Genomic DNA, 23,420 nt, shown 5'->3' on the forward strand with positions numbered 1-23,420 from the left:
AACAAAAGTGGAGGCGATATACGTGCATATTTTATATGATGAAAGATAGCATTCAATGCGAGTGTGTAAATTTTAAAACGAACTAATTTGTACTCTTATGCGACTCAATTTATGATAACAACATTTATTTGACAGCTGCTACGGATTGATCCGATTTACTTTGTACGAGTATACGGGACGAAACGAAATGTACATATCAACTCTTAAAATAGCGTTTTATGCGAGAAAATTCAGCGATGAAACGATTTCATCCACCATTTAGTGCGGATGTGATGTAATTTGTATGAGTAAACGACTTTTCGTAAATTGTTATGCGATTTCTGGTTGTCTGGGATAATTCCTTAGGCAGCGTCCATTTATTACGAAACGTTAAAATTGAAAAATGTTGACCCCCTCCCCCCTCCGTAACGCTTTTTGTATGAAAAATTTCAAATTTTTGTAAGAGCCGTAACGCTTGAGCCTACTCCCCTCTCTCCCTAGAACGTTACGTAATTTGTGGATGCAGCCTTATATTTCCATATTCCTAACATTTCCGGACTCTCCGCTTTGTTTGACAAAGTAGACCTTGCTGCAGTAAGAACAACTGATTTTGTAAACACCGGCCTTGTTCAGTATGTTTACCGGATCCTTGGCAGAGCCTAACGAAGTCTTAAGTTGGTTGCCTCTGCTGGAAAACGGTTCCAAAATTCCTTTGCTTTGGGCGTAGCTGTTTGCTGATACGAAAGGCAGGGATGGAGGATAACACAGTCGATTTTTTTTTCTGCTCAGAAATCTACGGAAAGCCGAATCGATCCCTCCAGGGTCATCGAAAGGTTAAAAAGCACCCACAACCGATTGTTAGTTGCGTAACACCAGCCCGGGCAGAACGCGCAATCTGAACAAAAATATCATAGGGTAGGTGTACCAATTATGGATGCAATATGTCAACAGTAGTGATAAAAATCAAGTTGTAACCGCGTTTCTAAAACGCAAGCATGACTTGTTGGTGTCAATTACTAGTTTAAAGTCTTGCGAATCTCTTGATTTAAACAGTTTTAGTACTAAATTAACTTTAAGCTTCTAAAAATGGATTTTAAAAAGCGTTGTCTTTGTACCAATTATGGCAATAGCGTTCCTAGCATTCGACATAAAAGTGTACCAATTATGGACTATCGAATATTTGCACGAAATGAACTCAAACGCCATGAAGACCGAATGATAATGCAACGCTAATATGTAATGAAGATATCGCTCACAAAATTTTCCAAAAATTTTGGGTTAAATAGATGTTATATCAATTTTTTGCAATGGGTTCATGGCAGAAAATTAATTTTCGAAAAAGAAGTCAAAATGTAGTGTAAATGCAAATTATGATACAAAACAGCATTAATGATCTCACATTACCTTTCCAGTGCCAATTTTTAACGAAAAAAGAGGGAAAATTCAAAAATCGAGTGTCGCTGAAAACCCCTCTCTACCATGAAATTAGCATCTTCCGCTCGCGAACGTTTTCGAACGTATGATTGAAAAATATTAGTAATTGAGTACAAAACATGAAGCTAATGCCTTACCGAACCGTCCCGTCGTGGAAGTCACCCGTAAAATAGCTTTACTTCTTTTATTTCACTGATAAAAAAATGTAAACAAACCGCCTCCAGAGTATTGCCATAATTGGGCTCTCATACACTAAATTTATTCATTTGTTCTCACTAGGAAACATACATTCATCGGTTTATCAGGATGAAAACATACATTTCATAACGGAGGTCCCTTAGCCAACTGCTAAGAAGGTGACATATATGTGAGGCAAAATTTTCAAATGTTCATTTTTCGAAGTTTATTGCACGAATGTTCTTTTCAAGGTTTAGTTACCATCAAAAACAAATAGTTTAATCATTCCTGTGAATATAAGCCATTATAGTCTAGTGAAACAATAAGAAAAATCTCTTTTTGTTCCCACTATTGCCATAATTGGTACTATAGCCATAATTGGTACTTCTACCCTACTCCGAAAAAAAAATTCCATCCAAGAAACGACCAGAAGTTCAACGACGCGGACAAAAGAAAAGTATCATTCTGGAACAAACTCACCGGATTGATTCTCTCAAATCATGTGCTGTCTGTCACTTCCAGATGGTTCAGTGAACTTGGGGCAGCCAAAAACCAACTGTTTCACAGTACTGAGGATACAAATCACTTTTGCATTTTTTACGCTTTACTATTACATTTCTGAATATAAAATTGTATTCTTATATAACTGGATATGAAAACGGATAGAAAATTTTATTTTTCACTTTGACGATTGTAAAAACATTTTCGCGTCCGATTTGAAGCACGGCACGCTTCGATCCCTCATATAGGTCACTACCCCTAACTCGAATTTTATTGTTGACGAATAAGCCCCAAAAACATTGGATTTAACCTGTTATCATATAAACATGACTTCTGATAATGAAAACCTTACAAAACACATTAAGTATATTCAATCTATCTAGAGACAAAATGTATTTCTGGGAAAATTACTTCCACAAGACAATGGACCCCGGGCCTCCGGGCCCCAAATTTGTAAATCCGGCCCAGTCCATACTGTTGACTTATTGCATTCATCCATCCACCTGTGCTACTTCCAACTATACACGGTTTATTCAAATTTGGGTTATCGATCGAAAAAGCCAGTTTGAAATCAAAGAATCCAAATTAGTTCCATTTGTGATTCAGTGTAAAATATTTTGCTAAGCTGCCTGTCATCTTGGATTTTTGGTGTTACAATATAAATGTTAAATAACAGTGGTTCCCAACTTGTGGTCCAGTAATCTCTTGAGTTCATGATGAATTATTAGGGAAAGTGCGTGTGCATGCAATGTAGTATGTGTAGATTTATAATCAAATTTCAATTTAACACATTTCAAGTATTTCACCTTGAAATTTCAACTACAACAATGGATAAAACTAAAAACTGTAGAAAAAGACTCCTGACCAACCTGAAAAAGGTTCTCGACTGATGAGATTCGAAAGCACGGTCTAGCTGAATAACTGCGCGTTTAGCGCTTCGACTATTAGTGGATTATATGCTATGTCAAGGATATCTGGATAAAGACTAATTCTTTCAATAAAGCTCCTTAAAATCTCTTATTATCTGACATTGTAGAGTAAAGTGGGGCAAAAGTTCTAGTGTGGTAAGAGTTTCTTTTAAAGATTTCAAGCTCATTTCAAAATAAATGTTACAAATTTGATGGTGGTTCGAATACTATTCAAGTAAGAGGTTTTCACTCCAATTATTATAGAAATTGGTTGAGATTTGGAAATGTTATGGCTATTTATTATATGTTTGACGTGAGAATTATAATTTTCAATCCCACTTTCATTGCATGAAACAAAATAAAAACAAGATCTTGCTCGATTTTTCTATGTAAGGGCTTGGATAAGCGTTTGGTAAGGATGCTTTGAAATGCATACATTTTTGGTAACCAATATTGGATCAGAGGGGGGCAAAAGTTTAAGTCAGATATTATTTCGAGGAAATATTTGCAGAACTTTTGATGAAGTATGCATATTCTCAGATATTGAGGGGGTGTCCATTTCGCCCCGTATGTTCATTATGCCCCTAATCCCCCTACCCCAAGGATATAGGAAAATCTTCAAAACCGGGTGACTGATGGTCAATATAGATGAGGATCATGAAGAAAATTATATTTTTTAAAAACTTGAGAAAAAATTATGCAAATATATTGAGAAACAAAAAAACTATCACAACTTGAACAATTTTTCGTGATGAAAAAATGTAGCTGCCGGTTAACGTACCTTTTAATTCTGGAAATTTCCTTGACTTCACTTCTACCATACGATGCGAAATCGGAAATGGCAACTTTGACAAACAAAAAGCTGTCAGTTAATAACTGTGAAAGTACTCCTGAAACACTAAACAGATATAGAATGATGATGAAAAGTGCTAACCCGAAGAACTTTGTTAATGAAAACCCTAATAGGTGCAGAATCCGCGTTGAAGAAGATAATAAAGTCCTGATATTGAAACAAGACCATGCAAAGGAAGCTTTGCAATGCAATTAAAAACTCAGCTCCTAAGAACCACACATTCGAGAAGTAAGATGCAGTAAAGATGGGCAAGAACAAGACTATATAAAGTTTCCAAAAATGTTCGTACTACCCTTTGAATCCATGTCCAATGTTTGCATTTCCTTTTGGGCTCAAATTTGAGTAAGATATACCAACAGAAAAGCCGCCCACATTCAACTACAGTCGAAGCTCGTTATAACGACAACTTTTATAGTGACAAAAGCTCTCTATAGCGACATTTTTCGGTCCCTTGAAACAAATTTTCATGATATAATTAGTTCCTATAACGACTTTTCTCTATTACGACGGTCCCTTGCGATGTCGTTATAACAAGCTTCGGCTGTACAACTCACATGTTCTATTCAGAGAAAAAAAAATGATGATAAGCAACGAATTCTACCAGTGGCCAGCACTTGTTAGTACTTGTCGTTTTCGATAACTTCAACTAGGTATCCACTCCTTCCCCTCAGCGAAAACGTCTCCATTCTCTCTTAGTAACGCCACTTCACACGACTGACAAAAAAAAAGAAAAAAACCAATTTGTGTTCTTGCTGTCTAATGAATTGACGACTATCATCCTGGTTTCGTCCTGTTGCGCCAATACGGCTTCTTTTCGCAGAAATAAAAAAATATTCCAAAGCAACAGACGAAGGAGTAGGATCTCGCCTGTGGGTATGTCTAGAATTCAATTAATGCTATAACCACACACTGCCAATCAATAATTAATTTGATTGGATTGCGAGCCGCCGACAAGGACGCCTTCGAGCACGGTTTGCCCTTTTTCGTCCCGGTGAGAACGATTGCTATTGCCAGTACTCATATGATCCAACGTGTGCCTTGTCGGCGATACGATAGAAGAATATCAATGACCCGTTTGAATGTGTGAAGGTGAAAATTGAGCTAATTTTAATTGAATATTCATTACGGGATAGAAAAGAGACTACGTCGCTCGAAAAGAACCTTCCCACGACGACCGGACCCGAAATTTGTCCGGCGAAATCCAACCAATGAAGTAATTTCCTTAATGGTGAGTTCATTTCCGGAACAAAGCGATATCTCTCGTTCTCGTCTCGGGGAATGGAAGGAATCCCGGGACGACGTCGTAAACTGCGAAACTATACGCGACAGACACTCGACGAAAATGCGACTCATTCACAATGACGAACGACCCCTGCCGTCCAATGATGTTTTTCCCGAAATGAAAGACAACCCCGGACACAGATAAATAAACATTATCATCGTTATAAAATTTAAGAAATAAAATGGCAAATTATGAGGATTGTAAAGGACAACGCGCAGCATTTTCATAGGAAAGACATAAAACCCGGTGAAGAAAGCATATTTCATTTTAAAATCTTCGCCGGCGAAAAGACATAACCTCTAGACGGGCTGGGGGAAGGACGAAGGGGGGACGAGAAGCGGTCCCTATCATGAAACACAATTCACAATGGGATGGGAGGGGTGAAAGGGAGCGAGTTGCCGAAAGAAAAACCGGAGAGACGAAGAAGGAAGTCATCCAACAAACAAGCCATTCTGATAAACGGCCGCTTTTCCGGTGACAGATGGCTTCAGACGAGCGCCAGTTCGGGTTCAAGTGGAAAGGTCGTTGGGTATCGGGAAAGGGGATGAATGGGTGAGTTTCCTTCGCTTTGTAGACATTGGGTACTCGACGGGCTTACCGATGTTGACATAGGAGAACGACGACGTTAAATATCCAGTCATCAACATCATTTCTTCATCACCGACGTCCGTGGGCAAGGTTGCTGCTGGGCAGTATTGCCAGGGTTATCTGGTCGGGTTTCAATTATGTCAAAGTTCCTGAACAGCGATTTTTCTTTGAATTTGTGTGTTATTTTGGCTAACACTGCGGAACACGTTTTTGTCTTAAGTACCAAATTACCGCTTATTAATCAATTCAGGGTTGCAGAATCCATTGCCGTTTTTTTAAATATAATAATACGTCTAGTTTTTGAGACATTGATAGTTAAAAATGCAGAATTTGACTATTTCATCCAACTTGCATGCAAGTTTGCCAGATTGTATGGCAATTTATTTGATTGATTTTCCACAGAATTCAAACTTTTTGTGTAAACAATACTTTTCAACAAAGATCATAATACTTTCGATGATAAAATGTTAGTTAGGGGGGTCTGTAGCCTTGAGGTTACGCTTTTGCTTCATAAGCGGAAGGTCATGGGTTCGATTCCCAGCCCCTCCCCAAAAAAACCCGTCCAGCCACCAGAAAACGCCTCACGGAGGACCGTGCTTTGGGGAGCACATCCATCCTCCGTCAGTATCAGATGGTGACTGAGATAAACTGACCCTCTTCGCAGGCAGCTAGCCTCACTAATAGCAGAGCTCTCTCCTACCTGCTCGGTGTGAGAGTAAAAGAGTAGGAGAGAGTGAAACTAGATGTAAATATAGATAAGTTGAAAATAGATCTGTATCGATAAAGAAGCTACAGATCAACTGAGTCCGGCACAGTAGTGGCCACGAGCACGGAGTGCCTATAAAAAAAATGTTTATTTTCGGTGGTTCTCAAAAGTATTGTATTTTGCAACATAAGAAAAACGAAGAATTTTATATGTTGAAAAAAAAAGATTTAAACTAAATTATATCGTGAAATTTCCACTAAATTATATCTAAATTGAATGTTTAGGTCCCATTTTGCATGATTGGTGGATTAAATCACAAAAAAATAATTGATAAATCATACCTTAAATCTCATGTGAACATCAATGAAACCAATGTTTACACAATTTTGGCGACTAATAGTTAAAAATTGTGACGTGCTGGAACATTTCTGAGAACGGCATCAAATTCAGTCCAAAATTTACTAGACACATAATTTGCTCCTTGAGACACGCAGAAATATCATTTTTGTTACGCTGTGTAAGTTTGAAATTTAATTTAATATTGAAAAAAAAAACTGTTTCATAAATCGATTATTCAACGGATGAATAGTATTTCGAGTTCGAAGATATGCCGAGCAATCATTCTGGTACCAATAAAGCACTATGAAAGAAAACTTCGATTGATTAATGGATTCGGGTCATTTGGTCGAACGCAATTTGGTATAATGCCGTTTAACCGAGCGCCATTTGACCGAATGCCGTTTGTCCGAAACTATAATTAGTATTTGAGAAACAAGAGTTAACTCGTCTAGGATGAAGCCGTAAAGAGTCAGACTGTGAGTGGATTCGGAGAATGACATCCCGGCCCAAGTTAACATTACTACCGGTTACTTTATGCAGGTTAGTGGATAGTGACTGTGATTATTCTAACGTTTGCGATTGAGACAACAGCCTGCCCTTTTAACCATTAAGAAAAAGTTGCATATTATGCATTTGAAACAATCTCAAAAATAAATGTTTGAACCGATTTTCGTTCTTTTAGCATTAAATGAAACGTATTGAACTCCGGATATATATGGTGAATATGGACATTCTGGGCTCAAGGGCACCTGAATCCTCTTTTTTCTCCTTGGGAAATTTCACAACAGAAATTCTTCCCAAATAACATCAACTCAAATCCTTCAAGGGATTCCTCAACTAGGGCTTTTGTCAGAAATTCCTCCTATAAAAACTTATGTTCACCATGATACAATAGGCTCCAGAAATACCTTAGCAATTCCTATAAGAGTTCCTCCAGAGAATTGACAAGGGATACCTCCAAAAATTCCTGCAAGAACATATCTACAGAGATCCCTTTAGAGATCAAGGAGTTCCTGCAAGAATGTCTTCAGGAATTCCTTCATAGATTTACTGGTATCCTTCCAGGAATTACTCAACGGAATCCTCCAGGATTTGTTTCAAAAATTCTTCCGGGAATGCTTCGGAATTTCTCCGGATTTTTTCAGGAGATTTCTCCACGGATTTAATAAGTGATTTCTTATGGTATTGCTTCTGAGATTCCGCTAGAAAATGTTTCAGATACTTCTCCAAGGATTTCTCCAGAAAAAATCAACGAGGAATCTTCCAAATATATCTCTACAAGTATTCTTACAGAGATATCTTCAAAGTTTTATTCAGGAATTCCTTCAGGAGTTACACTAGGACAATCTCTTCAAGGAGTACTCAATATATTTCTCTAGTGACTTCTGCAACATTTCCTCAGAAGATTCCTCCATGGATAGATACAAAGATATCCCCAAGATCGCTCCCAGGAATCAACCAAGAAATCCTCCAGGGATTCCATCAGAAATTTCACCAGGGATTCCCCAAAAATTCCCTCCAGTAATTCATCCAGAGTTACCATCATGGACGCTACATGACTTACTCAAAGGATTTCTTCAGATTGTTCTCCGGGGATTCTTCAGGAATTCTTCTAGAGATTCGTTCTTAGCCACCAAAAATCCTCGGGGGATTCATCCAAGAGTTTCTCTGGAAATTCCTCCAGGATTCCTGCAGGAATTGAATCAGAAAATATCCTTAGAACTATTCCAGGGATTTCTTCCAGAATTCCTAGATGGATTGGTCCAGGGAGTCTACCAGGAATTCCTCCAGGTTTTCAACAACTCACAAATCTCTCATGAATTTCCTCGAACAATTTTCCAAAATTATCATCAGGAAAATTGCTGCAAGACTTTACCCCAAAGATTTCTCCTGGTCATTATCCAGGGGTTCGTCAGGAATTCCTCCAGGGGTTCGTTCCAAAAAATCCTATGGGATTCCTCCAGGAGTTTCTCTTAAAATTTATCCAAAGATTCTCCCATGGATTCCGGCAGGGATTTTATCAAAAATTATCCTAAGAATTACTCCAGGTTTTTTTTTACGGGATTCTTTCACTGATTACACTAGGGATTTATCCAGGAATTTCTCCAGAGATTCCATCAGGAATTCATCCAAGTATTCAACTCGTAAATTCCTCAAGGAATTCAAAATCGCTACATGACTTACTCCAAGGATTTCTCTAGAATATTATCCAGCCTCCAAAAACCCACCGGGAATTTTTCCTAGGATTACGTTAGGAAAATCGCTATAAAAATTCCTAAAGTAAAATCTCTACATGAAACTCTTTTTGAAATAATCTTCATGAATTCCTGCAGATATTTGTAAAGGGATTTCTCCAGAAATTTCTCCTTTGATTCCTCCACGGATTTTTCCAGGAGTTTCTGCAAAAAAAAATCTTCGCAGGGGTTTTTTTTTAGGGATTTCCCTTCGGTGATTTATGACTGTGATTCTTTCTGGAATACTTCCAAGGATTCTCCAGAGATGATCCTTCAGAGATTCCTACACGAGTTAGTCCAGACATTCCTTCAGGAATTTATCTAGGATAATCTCTACAGGGATTCCAGCAGATATTTCTTCATGAATTTCTCCAAGCTCCAGAAAAATTTCCTCTATAAATTGTTCCAGCATTGAGCTAGTAGAGGATCGACTGTATATTTTAATGAAATTTAATATTTATCTACGCAGTCTTTAAAAAGGCGTTGATAAAATGAATACTGCGTAGCCAAAACGCAAACCATCAAATATGCTTTTTGGCTACGCGGTAGATTTCATAAGGAATTCTTCAGAATTTCCTCGGGAATTCCTCCATAGGCTCCTACAAGAATTTCTCCAGGGATTCTTCCAGGAATTTAACAGGAGATTCCTCTAGGAATTACTCTAGATTTTTTCTACAGATTCGTACATGGATTGCTCCAGGAATCCCTCCAGCAATTTATCCAGGGATTTTTCAAAAAACTTCTTCAAAAGGGAGTTTCTGGAGGAATCTCGAAAAAAAAATGGAGGAGGAATTGTTATTCTTTTTTATGAAACTTGTTATTCTTTTTGATGAAATTCATGGGCGAATTTCAATAGGAATTTAAAGAGGAAATCTTGGAGAAATCCCTGGAAGATTTTTTAGAGGCCCAGAACGAATTTGTGGACAAATTTTAAGGAGATTATCTGGAAAAAAAATCGGTAGGAAAATTATTTTGGCAATTTGGCAAACTCTTGAGGAATCCATATAGGGATTAATAAATTTATTTCTGGTGGAATCTCCGGAAGATTTCTCGATAGAATCTCTGAAGCGATTCCTGGGAAAAAATCTCAGGAATAATTATCTCGAGAGGACTACCTGAGGAAACTCTGGAGAAATCATTTTAGAAATATCTGAAGTAATCCTTGAAAAAATTGAAAACCTCTCCAACAATTCCTAAAGAAAAGCTCCCTGAGGAATCCTTGGAAAATTTTCTGGACGAGTATGACTAAAGATTTTACTGGAGGAATCCATGGAACAACGGTTTCCATATCGTGCTCCACGGATGGAATTATATGATGGTCTGAAAATGTCCATATCACACCCTACTGGAACCGATTCCGGAATACTCCGACAAAATCCGGCCAAATCTAATTGTTGGTCCTCTTGATACTCTTGTAATTTGGAATGAAAAACTATGTATAATTTGAATTGTCGTACCATACATGTGTATAAATTTCTAAACATGAAATGTGCCAATATCTTCTGAAACAGGTTCCAAGTGCCCTTGTGCCATGAGTGGCGATACTAACCAAAAATGTCCAGGGATCCATTTTAGAGTTCCATATATTCCATAGGAAGTTAAGAGAACGAAAATAGGTTCAAAAATAGATTTCTGATAGTGTTTCTAAGTCCATAATGTGTCCATAATGTATCACTTTTTTGATTTTAGCATGCAGCGTACATGTTATCATAACGATGATATTGATCTAGGTGAATTTTACGCTTTTGTTACACTTATGTGTACGTTATTTCCTCATTTTATTAAACAAAAAATTACATAAAATGTCCTCGAAACACATCAAAACTAACAAATCATCAAGAAGATCTTCTCTTTTGCATCCTGATACACTATGGCCGGAACAAATTTGAAATTTTACTTTTGTCATCCCCCCCCCCCCTATTCAAATTTTTCAAAAAGTCAAAGGGGGGAAATAAACAATATGTTTTATTTTTAGTATTGGTTTTCAGTATATTTCATGTTTTTGCTAGTTTTGTGTTTCGTCCTTACGATATTACATGAGATAACAGGTGTTATTGGTCTATAAGTCCTAAATCTGTTTGTTGATGCCAATAGGTTTGAGATTTTTCTTGAAGAATATTTTAGTGATTCACATGAATTATCATTTCTATAAACCTTCAAATAGTCGAAAATATGTAACACCTCCAATTGAAGTATTTTTAGGAAATCAAGTAGTGCAGAAGTGTAAAATTGTAAGGGATTTGGGCGTAATCCTAGACTCTAAACTCACTTTTGTAGAACATTATAATTCCATAATAAACAAAGCAAACAGCATGCTTGGCTTCATTAAGAGGTTCAGCAACAATTTTCAAGACCCATATACTATTAAACTCTTGTATACTACATATGTAAGACCAATTCTGGAATACTGTCACCTAGTATGGAACCCGTATCGTCGTACACGAAGAACGCATAGAATCAGTACAGAAGCAATTCCTTTTATACGCCCTTCGGAAATTGAATTGTACTGTACTGCCACTTCCGTCGTATGAAGCACGCTGCATGCTCATCAACTTGGAAACACTTAAGCAACGCCGGGAATTCGCAATGATTCTCTTTATAAACAACATTATTTCGAACCGTGTAGACTCTGCTGTACTTCTTTTTCAACTAAACTTCTACACACCCACTCGGCATTTAAGAACAAGAAAATTATTTTCAGAAAAATCATGCTGAACGCATTATGCTCAAAACGGACCAATAAACCGTATGATGCGTCAGTATAATGTACATTGCGAATTCATTGGCATTACTATGTCCAAAGAGCAGCTTAAAACACGACTAAAGAACAATAGAAGTAATCCATAGCATGTAAGAAAGTATTGTAATTATTGTATGTAGTCTACCTATGCTTGACGAAATAAATAAATAAATAAATATCAAAGAACATCTTGTCAAATCAACACAGCAATTGGTCCATAAAACTTATTTGAATACATGTTTTCCTAGGGTGCTTCTCCTGGATGTAATCATCAACCACAAGCTGCGTATCAAATGTGTTACTGTACTTTGTCTTCATTGTATTGTGTAAATAATATGAATGGTTTTTTCGTTAAATAATATAATCAAAATATGGGGAAAATGGGTCCATAAATATAAAAACTGAATGTAGAAAAAGCTACTTTTCAAGACACATTCGCTAAGGTTTGCAAAGAACATGGCACAAGTGGGCGTAGAAGGGCAATATATCTCACATTGCCAATTTGCTTCAATTTTATTCAAAACTAGTGAAATATTTTTACAACCGGAAGAATATGGCGTACATGTTATGTCAAATTAAAACAATCTAAATTCATTGTCAACTTGTGGGCTTCGTGGCCGTGCGGTTAGTGTCGTCAGGCAATGAGCGTATCGTGTCATGGGGTGTGGTTTCGATTCCCGCTGCAGCCATTGAAACTTTTCGTGAGGAATGTTTCTCGGCTGTACCATTGGAGCATGCTTGTCCGTTATCTAGTGTTAAGTTACAGTCTGTGCAGCTAAATTGCTGAAGACGGTGTCCGTGTCTTTTTTTTAAGTTCTAGGTGCAACATTTTCGCAGTGTTTTTAATATTGTAACTAGTCTAAACACAATTTCAAGATCGCTTTTGTTGATTTTATCAATTAAGTATTTTTGGGTCAAAAACCTAAAGATTGTTGTTATGAAAATTCTAATTATTATTATTATATTAAAAATGTTATATGTACAATCAATGTTTCGAAAAAAAAAATGACGTGATAATAGCTCAAAACAGCATGGTTTTGCAGCATATGAGAATAAAAAATGGTAAATTTACCTGAATTCCCATTTTATTATTTATTGTCCCCCCTCTCCACACATTTTGATGGAAAGTGACAAAAGAAGATTTTAAGATTTGTTCCGGCCTTACTTGTTGTTCGTATTATCTGAATTCCGAAAAATATAAACATGGCTACACTGTTCCCTAAGCGAACTGGTCACTCAGCCATCCAAAATATGGCAATTCCAAAGAAACATCAGATGACGCGTCATTTCGTGGTAGGAGTCGCACAAGTCCAATATCATACGCCTAGGCGAATCTGGATCTCACAATGTGACAACAAACCGTAGCTACAATTTCACAAACATTTACTGACAAGAAAGTAAGATCGAAAAACAAAACCAATTTCCCTCCCCCCCGAATGCAGGAACCGTAGTTGTTGCCTTTGCCGTACACGATTTTGCGAAATCTTTTGAACGAACGAAAACCTCAAGCACCAGCCACTTGAGCTGTTGAAGTTGAAAAGTAGAAAAGTAATAATTATCTTAATTCTATGCCCATCCTTGTACTGTCGACAGATTGATGATGAACAGTAGCTGACCGTAGTAGTTATTTTTTTTTGTTTCCATTCAAAATTGATTGGTCAAAAGATGGCCAATTAAATGAAGCTCATCGCTTTTCAGATACTGATGTTATTTTTTATGATAGTTGTTGTGAATTGCCATAGAATAGAGTTTAAAAAGTTATGATAGAGTAGGGATAATTTTCAATGAGTCGTTAATTTCAAATATGTTATTGTTTCGCCTCTTCAAGCACGAAAACAACATACAATTCGAAATTTTGTCTCATAAATCACCTTGTCGCGATTGCAAATCAAAAATTCGATTCCCACTTCACGGAACGAGCACCAAACTCAATCGAATCACGCGAGAATCTCTGCCAAAGCCAAACGACGAGAAAACAATGTTCAATCCCCCGTTCTTCATGGACCGAAAAGAAAACACAAAATGAAATTGAATTTGTAGAAAAATCAAAAATTAATTCAATGCCACCAACAACCATCTACCATTACCATTTGGCGAAAGAATCCTAGAAAGAAACCCCAAGCAGCCAACACATTCCATCGCAAGTCCTCCACTCGAAATCGAAAGAAAACAGATTGCGAAAAGTGTCGCCCTATGAACCATGGCCCGGCCACCCCGCTGCTGTGACCTGGATCCCACCCGCCCCCACGCCATTTCTAACCCTTCGTTCGATCTGATCACCCGAAACGAAATCGAGCGACAAAAGTGTGAAAAATGGTCCCAGAAACGCCTCCCACCCATTCCCCGATGCGGAGCCAAGTGTCAGGCCTAAGCTGCAGCACAGTGGTTCGAATCTCAATGAAGTTTTCTCAAACCAGTAGTATTTTTTTCAGATTGCTTAAAATTGTTCCTTCCTTAGGCCTTCCTTAACCGAATGGTTAGAGTCCGCCGCTACAAAGCAAAGCCATGCTGAAGGTGTCTGGGTTCGATTTCCGGTCTTTCCAGGATATTTTCGAAATGGAAATTTTCTTGACTTCCCTGGGCATAAAGTATCATCGTACCTGCCACACGAAAAACGAATTTGAAAATGGCAACTTTGGCAATGAAAACTTTCAGTTAATAACTCTGGAAGTGCTGTGAATAGCCGGGGCTGTGATATGGTAAAAAGATACAAAATAAAATGGGCGTTTGATCGGGTATGTAGTCTGTAGTTTAAGAATCTTTTAAAGAAATCCTGATGATTGTATGTAGGAAATTTAACGGATTCTTAGAAAAATCTCAGAAGAAATATCTAGAGGAAAAACTTCTGAAACGCTTTAAATAAACCATGGCACATTTTCTGAAGGAATCTACAATTTCTGGAGGAATGTTTGGAGTAAATCCTGATAGAATCTAACAAATATTACATAATGAATTAATGTAGGAATCCCTGAAGGTAATTCACATAGACTTTCTGAAGGCCTTGGAATTATTATTGAAGGAATCTGTCGACATGTACATGTGAAAAATCCTGGAGGATCCTAAGACAAATGTCTGACAAATACCACAGAAGATATCGGGGTGGGGGGTGGTGGGTTTAAATTATTTACTTACTGAAAGAATCCCTAATACTATTCCTAGATCAATTCTTAGTGGAATTCTCAAAAAAAATCCATAGAAAAATTCCTACTGGATTCCCTAGTGGAACTCCTGAGAAAACTAGGGAAGAATTAAAAACAAAACACTGACGGAATTCTTGAAGCAATCCTAGGTAAAATTAACGGACCAATCTTTACAGAAATACCAAAGGAAAGCTTGTCAAATTTACTGTAAAATATCTAATGGAGTCCCTGGTGGAAATTTTAGAGGAATACCTGGAGGAATCCCTGATACAATTGATGATGAAATCTTTATGTGAATTGCTGTAGGAATCCTGGAGTGACTTACTGGAAGAATACCTTGTGGGATTCCTGGAGAAATCTCTGACTGTATTCCTGAAAGAATACCAAAAGGGATTACTAGCGGAATTTCTCGATGAATTTTTGGCGAAATTTCTAGAGAAATGACAGGCAGAACTCCTGGAAGAATCACTGGCAGAAATAACGAAGATATTGCTGGTAGAATTTTTGAAAGAACCTCAGGTGCAATTTCTGGAAGTTTCTATGGTAAAATTGCTAGGAAAATGTCTGTTGGGCATCCTAAAGTTATTGGTGGACTCTCGTGACGATTTTAGTATGGATATTTTACAAATTTTTTGTGTGCTGTAAAATTTTGAGGACACCCACCCCCTACTGCGTTATGAAATTGGAGAATGGTACCTAACTGAAATTATCACTGGTGAGTTTGGCAAAAGACCACGATTCATTCAAGTTTCAGCAGAATGTTTTGATGACATGAAAGTGGAATTCCTGAAAGAATATCTGGTAGAATCCATTGAGGAAATCTTGAGGGAAGAATATCTATAAAAAAATCCATTGAGAAACTCTTAGGAAGACCGGACTTGAAGAATCATTGAAGGAATTTTCTGGAGAAATTGCGGAGTGTTTACTGAGGGAATTACTGGAAAAACTATGGGAGAAATCCCAAGGGTAATTCATGGAGGATGTAGGAGGTATTTCTGGAAAATAACTGAATTTCTAAGTTTGTGAAATCTTTGAAGAAATCCTTGAAATAAAGACTGGAATTCATGAAGAAATTCTCGAAAATATCTCTTATTTTATGTCCAAATAATCTTAGAGAAATTCCATGAGAAAAACATTGATACATTGGAGAAATTCCTAAGGGAGTCCTTGGAAAAAAATCCAGAGAATTCTCGGAGCAACCCCTGGATGAGTCTCTGGAAGAACCTTTGAAGAAATCTCTGGAAAATTTCAAGGTGAAATCACCGGAATCCCTGTAGGAGTTCTCGAAAAAAATCTCTTAAATATTAAGCGTGGAAATACCTCTACAACAATTCCTTGAAAACTTCCTGAAGGAGTTAGATGAATTCTGTGGAGGAATCCCTGAAAAACATTATGAAATCCTGGGGAGTCTCTTTGGGGGTTCTTGGAAGAATCCCTGGATAAGTCTCAGGTGTACCCTTTTCGAAAATATCTGAAATACTTTATGGTGAAATGTTTGAAGAAATTCTCTGAAGGATTTACTGCATTCTCTGGACAAGCTTGCGAAAAACCATTGAATCATTTCCTGCTGAAATTATCCTAAAGAATCCATAAGGAAATTGGAGGAATTTCCTGTGGATTCTTGTCCAAAAGAACATTTCGAAGGAATTAATTCGAGAAATCCATGTAGGAGTTTCTGAAATAAATCTTTGGATGAATCCCAACTAGTTGAAACTATGAAAGTTATAACTTGATGTGTTATTTAATTTTGATAGTTTTTTGTAAAATTGGTTTATATAAATTAGGTGCAGGATATTGTTAAAATACCTGAAATTGTATACTGCATCATATCAAAACTGTATCATATTTTGTTACAAAAACCGCTTTGGGTAAAAACCAATAAGAGTAACAACAATATATTTCTACTCATTCTACTCATCACTTAACACACTATTGTTAGAAAATTACAGAAATGAAACAAAAAAGGTTTTATACTAAAAAAGGTTTTGAAAAAAACAGGTCCTAAACGGGAATCGAAACGTGTCATATACCAAACCACCTGACGCCCCTACCATCGAGGCTATTGGTACACTTGCAGTGAAGCTTAACTGGTGCGTCCGAGCTGTATAATATGAGGTCATAGTTAGTGACGTAAATAATTGGCAAACTTACTTGTTCTTGGTAAATGTTCTTCATACAATAGAACAAAATTATATCATGTTTTGTTATTATAACAACTTATGATATAACTGTGTTGTAATCAGGCTTGATAATTCTCCTCAACATCATCAGAGTTCGGTGAAATACTCTAGAGCAGCGTGTTGCCTTTGCCTCTTTGCGATGGAGCGAAAAAATGCTAAGCAGAGAGGCAACGAAAATTGAGCGGCAAAAAACACACGAGAGTATAAAACCAACAAAAAAGATTGCCATCACTACTCCCCAAAAATTATCTTGTTTGGGTGGGATGCTCAAAAGTTCTTTTGAAGCGTGAGTAAAGGTGAGCATCGCAACAAGAGAGAGAGAGTACCAGAAAAAATCCTCGCATTTTGTAGCACTCTCACTCGAATCGCTTTAGGATCTGTGTTGAAAATTTAGAGTTCAATGTTTTCTCCTCAGAAAAACGTCAAAATCGCCTCCTCTATGCATCGCAGAGCCTGGTTATAATAATGGACAAAACCCAAACTCTGTTCCAGTTATGAAATGATTATAATTAGATTTGTCATAACTTTTTGTAACATGGTGTGTTATAAAATTAATTGCGAAACACATTCTGATATAATCCTGTTATGTATAGTTGCAAAAAAATTCATCATATCAAAATTTCAACAACGGGAGATACTTATATCTTAATATGTATTTATAATTTAATATAATTTTTATACGATTCGCTAGTCGGCATCCCTTTGAAGATTCTGCGAAAAAAAATCCTTGGAATTACTGATGGTTTATTTAGAGAAATTTTTGGGCAATATCTGACGAATTCTTCGAGAAATTTCTGGAGGAGTCTCTGGATGAAACCGTTGAGAAATTCCTGGAACATATCTGAATTATGTCTTATCTTTGAAAGAATTACTGTACATGTCAATGGTTGCTACTCCGTGATTGATCGGAACTGGTAAGAATTGCACTACGATCCAAATGAATAAGGGATGGGAGTTTCCGCTTACTCTCGAAGTGCAATTTTAGCAGATCTAATATTATTGATCAATAACGGCGCCGGCCAAGTCCTTACAGTCAGTTGGGATGGGGAAGGAATGTTAGGGTGTAATGATTGTTGCTTCTAGAGACCGAGAATACCGCTGCATCTCCACAATCACCACGGGAAGGGTGTTAATTAGTGAGGGAGGAAAAGATCTGGGAGTCACCTCTGGTCGATGATGCGATCCATGGACAAGGGGGAAATATACGACTTATATTTAAAGCTAGTTTTGTATTCTTGTCTCGAAAAGTTTTTGGAAGAAGCTTTTAAAAATACGTCAACATCTATAATGTCGAACAATTCAAAAGATGTTTTTATTGATGACGAAAACTGTTTGAAAATTACATATGAGTATTACTGTGCATTTTGTCTCGATATGGTAGAAGTTTAAAAAAATACGTCAACATTCACAATGTCGAACAATTCAAAAGATAATTTTTAATAATGTCAAAAAGAGAAAAATATATGTATATTGAAATTGTATAAGAAAAAAGCATAATGCCGACACTTATAGTGACGAACCATGCAAAGTTTGTTTTAATATTACTTAAAAGTTACGCTTTCAAGAAAATATGTGATATCACAAGCATGAAACTTGCCAGTTGGTAATCCATCCTCGACTGAACACAAAACTGACACTGACAGCAAAACTTCTTGGCGTCCCGAAAACAAACCGTCTTGCTATGGCCTTCCCAAATAGCAAGACGCTCCAAAACAGAAAAAAAAATTCTTCGGAGACGAAAACACGCGCGAAACCGTGAGCAAAATCTATCCGACGACACCGAACTGTCCTGCTTGGGATTCACGAAGCACTACCTAGCAAGACGCTCCAAAACAGGAAAAAAAATTCTCCAGCAACGAAAACACGCGCGAAACCGTGAGCCAAATCTATCGGACGACGCAAAACCGATCTGTCCTGCTTGGGCTTCACGAAACACTACCCAGCAAGACGCTCCAAAACAGGAAAAAAATCCCCAGCGACGAAACCGTGAGCAAAATCTATAGGACGACGCAAAACCGAACTGTCCTGCTTGGGCTTCACGAAGCACTCACTTTGAAGGTATTCCTAAAGACATTTTCATGAGAAATTCCTGAAGGAAATATTGATGAATCTCCGTGGAAATTTTAGAAAGAATCTCTGGATGAATTTTTGGTAGAATTTCTGTGCTGTTCTGTCGAGGAATTCAGGATGGGTTTTATTTAAATTATTTCTTGGTGAATCCTTTAAAGAAAACCTTGAAGGAATTACTGGAATAATCGAATGAAAATTCCTCGGGATATCTTTAAAGTATATTCTATAGCGAATTCCTGGAAGATCCTCTTCAGGAATCCTTGGACAAATTGAAGGAGTAAATTCCCTGAAGACATCCATGGTGATATTCTAGAAAAAAATATCTGAAATATGTCAAAGTGAAATCTATGAAGGAAGTCCTGAAATCCCTAGAGAAGTTTTCGAAAAAATCTCTGAATTATTAGGCGATAAAATTTGCCGATAGCAATTCCTTGAAAAATCCATGAAGGAGAAAAATTCCTTGAGGAGTACTGTGGAGAAATCCTTCAAGTAATTGCAGTTTTGAAATCCTGGAGGATTTGGGTTTCTTTAAAAGAATGCCTAGAGCAATTTGTGGAAGAATTTGGGAAGAAGTACCTGGAGAAATCTTTGGAGAAATTTCTTGAGAATATCTGAATTATGTCGAGATTGAAAAAGTTACTGAAATCCTTGAAGGAGTTTTTGAAAGAATCTCTGAATTATTTGGTGGTGAAATTTCCCTAAAGAAATTCCTTGGAAAGTCCCTGAGGCGAATTCCTGGAGAAATTGCAGAAGGAATTCCTAGAGGAATCCTAGGTAGAACCCTGGAAGAACGTCTGAGGCAATCCGCGGAAGAATTCCTGTTTGATTCTATGGAGAATCTTCTGGAGAGGTCTCTGCATGTATCTTTGAAGGAATTTGTGGAAAATATCTGAATTATTTCTTAGGGAAATCCTTCAAGGAAACACTGGAGTAACTAAAGAAGTTTTCAAAAATTCAAAAATATTTCTTAATTATTTCCTGGCACTATGGATCTAGTGGAAATCCTTCAGGAATTCTTGAAGAAAGTTCTTCAGAAATTCCTGAGGGAATCGATGGACAAATTCCTTAAAAAATCTCAGCAAGATTCTCATTAGGAATCTTTAGTGGAGTTCTTTGTAGAAGGAATTCTTGGAGGAATCCCTGGTGAGCTCTGGAGGAATTCCAGGTGGAGTTCTTGGAGAGATCCCTGGGGGAGTCTGTAGAGATTTTTCTAGAAAATATCTGAACTATGTGTAGGGGAAATCTTTGAAGAAACTACTGCAATCCTTGGAATATTTTCTGAAAAACACAAATTTCTTGAAAAACACTCGTGAAGAAATTTTTGAAGGAGTTTCAAGAAAAAAATGAGGCTTTCTTTAGAGAAATGAGGAATCCCTGGGGGAATCCTGGAGTCTTCTAACAACCTATGCGGAACTCTTCCAGAAAATACCACATAAATACTACCAAACATTCATCCAGGGAATCTTCCGAAAATTCCCACGGAGATTCCGCTAGAGATTCATCAAGTTTTCCTTCAGGAATTCGTCATGCCTCTAAATCTCTAAATGTCTTTAGAGATACTTCCACAGTATTCCTCAAGTAAAATTCTCAAGGAAAATTTTTCTCTAGGGAAAGTTCGCCAGGAAATAATTCAAAAATTGTTTCGAAAACTCCTCCAAAAATTTCTGTATTTTTTTCAAAGATAAGACATAATTCAGATGTTTTCGAGGAATTACTCAACAGGTTCATCCAGAGACGACACCAGAAATTTCTCCAACGATTCCTCAGATATTTCCCAGAAATTACTTTAAAGAAACCTTCAGTAATTCTTCCAAAGATTTTTTCGCAGAATTTTCAAAGGGATCCCGACTAGCGAATCATATAAAAATTATATTAAATTATACATAAATATTGAGATATAAGTATCTCCCGTTGAAGAAATTTTGATATGATGAATTTTTTTGCAACTATACATAACAGGATTAAATCAGAATGTGTTTTGCAAATAATTATACAACACACTATGTTACAAAAGTTATGACAAATCTAATTATAATAATTTCATAACTGGAATAGAATTTGGGCTTTGTCCATTATTATAACCAGGCTTGATAGAAACTCCTTTGCGATGCAAAGAGGAAGCGATTTTTCTGTTTTTCTGAGGGGACAAAATTGAACTCCAAATTTTCAACACAGATCCTCAAGCGATTAGAGTGAGAGTGCAACAAAATGCGAGGATTTTTTTTTAAACTCTCTCTCTCTCTCTTGTTGCGATGCTCGCCTTTACTCACTCTTCAAAAGAAATTTTTAGCTTCCCACCCGAACAAGACCGTCATCGGGGAGAACTGATGGGAATATTTTTTGATGAAATTTTACTCTGATGTGTTTTTTTTGCTGCATCTTCCTCGCTCAATTTTCGTTGCCTCTCTGCTTAGCATTTTTTCGCTCCATCGCAAAGAGACAAAGGCAACACACTGCTCTAGAGTATGCCAACGAGCTCTGATGATGTTGAGGAGAATTATCAAGCCTGATTATAACACAGTTATATCATAGGTTGTTATGATAACAATAAATGTTATATTTGTTCTACTGTATGAAGAACATTTACCAAGAACTATGTCGTTTATTTACGTCACTATATGTGACGTCATGTTATACAGCTCGGACGCGGAAGCAATTTGAAGAAAACCAAGTCCATGTTAATATGGGATGAGAAGACGTAGCAGCAGTTGAGCTTGTATCACCCTTCACTTCAAGTATACCAATAGCCTCAATGGTAGGGGCGTCGGGTGGTTTGGCACATGTCTTGGTTCGATTCCCTTTAGGGCTTGTTTTTTTAAAACAGTATAAAACATTTTGTATTTCATTTCTGTCATTTTCTAAGAAAAGTGTGATAAGTGTGTAAAACCATTTATTCAAAAATGAGTAAAATAAGTAAAATAAATATTTGTTACTCTAATTTGGTTGATTTCTTTCGAAAATTTCTTCTGGGCAGGAATCCATAAGAAATTGCATCAGGATTTTTTTTTGCAGTTTTTGAAGGGTCATTTCAACATCAATTCTTTAAACATTTTACGATTAAATATTTCTGATAGTTGCGAAAAGGCTACTCTTGAGACTTTTCCAGGAATTTTCCAGGGATTCTTCTAAGAGCTCCCAAAGGGACTCCTCAAGATTCTATCAATTTTTTTCAGGGATAATTCCTCTAACACCTTCAGGAAGTTTTTAAGGAATCGCTGTAGAGGAATTTTACCACTCTTGAAATCTCTTAATTATTGATTTTTTTTTACGATAACAGATATTCTTTCAAGAATACCACTTAAATCTCGTTATAGAATTCCGTTGAAAATTGTGTGAACCGTGGCCTTTTCCTAAACTCACCAGTGATAATATCAGTTAGGTACCTTTGAGAATATTCGTAAGAATCTCTCGAGGAATCTGTAGAAGAATTCTTGAAGAAGTCTTTAAAGGTGTAATTATCAGAGTTTCCAGAAAATATTTGACATATTTCTTGGTACAAAATTTTGAAGGAATCATTGGAGGAGTTACTGCATTCTCTGGACGATTTCAAAAAACATAGTGTTTTTGCCGTCATTTGTTCTCGATCAAACCACTGTGCTCTGGCTGGTCGGCCGGGGTTATTCGATCCGGTCGCCTGGACGGAAAACACTATAAACTGTCTCTACATTTATCACCCGACGTAGCCCAGACAAATTTAAAGGTACCTCATTCCACCCTTTTTTCCTAAACTTCTCACTTCGACGACATCGACGACGGATGTTGCGAAAAGAAAGTCAACCAATCACACTCCTAGTTCCCTCGGCTTCCGCTTTCCCGATCGGTGGTGTGCCGATGCCGAAGACCGATTGGTTTCGATGCTAAGCGAAGATGATGTTATGCAAATGAACAATAAAATACATTTAGCTTCAGAAGCGACGACATCAACAATGATATGACCCGAAGTGGAGTTGGTTCATTTCTCACCTGGCGGAAGGCAGATCGATTGTGACTTCTGTCACCTCCAGCTGTTGAACGAGAGGGCGTGCAATTATTTATCGATTACAACAGCTCGGGCAGATTTGTCTATTGAGTCAAGGGAGACGATTTGTCACCTAAGCGGAATTCACAACAATAGAAGAGAGATGTTTTCATTGGGGAGGAAAGAAGCGGAGAAAAACTGGAATTCATTAGCAGCCAATAATAAATTAAGTTGTGCGCTTCACTGCACATAACTGCATATTTGTCACATTCGACATTTTTATATATTATATATATATATATATATATATATATATATATATATATATATA

The 23,420-nt window shown here is 37.1% G+C and overlaps 1 protein-coding gene across 11 annotated transcripts in view; it reads right to left on the reverse strand.

Moving 5' to 3' along the window:
• The window catches only part of LOC5577064 (calmodulin-binding transcription activator 1), a 616,782-nt gene that overhangs the window by 389,101 nt on the left and 204,261 nt on the right, over positions 1–23,420 (reverse strand). The gene's annotated exons all lie outside the window — the stretch shown is intronic.

This window comes from Aedes aegypti, chromosome 2 (genome assembly GCF_002204515.2).
Source record: "Aedes aegypti strain LVP_AGWG chromosome 2, AaegL5.0 Primary Assembly, whole genome shotgun sequence".
NCBI lineage: Eukaryota > Metazoa > Arthropoda > Insecta > Diptera > Culicidae > Aedes > Aedes aegypti.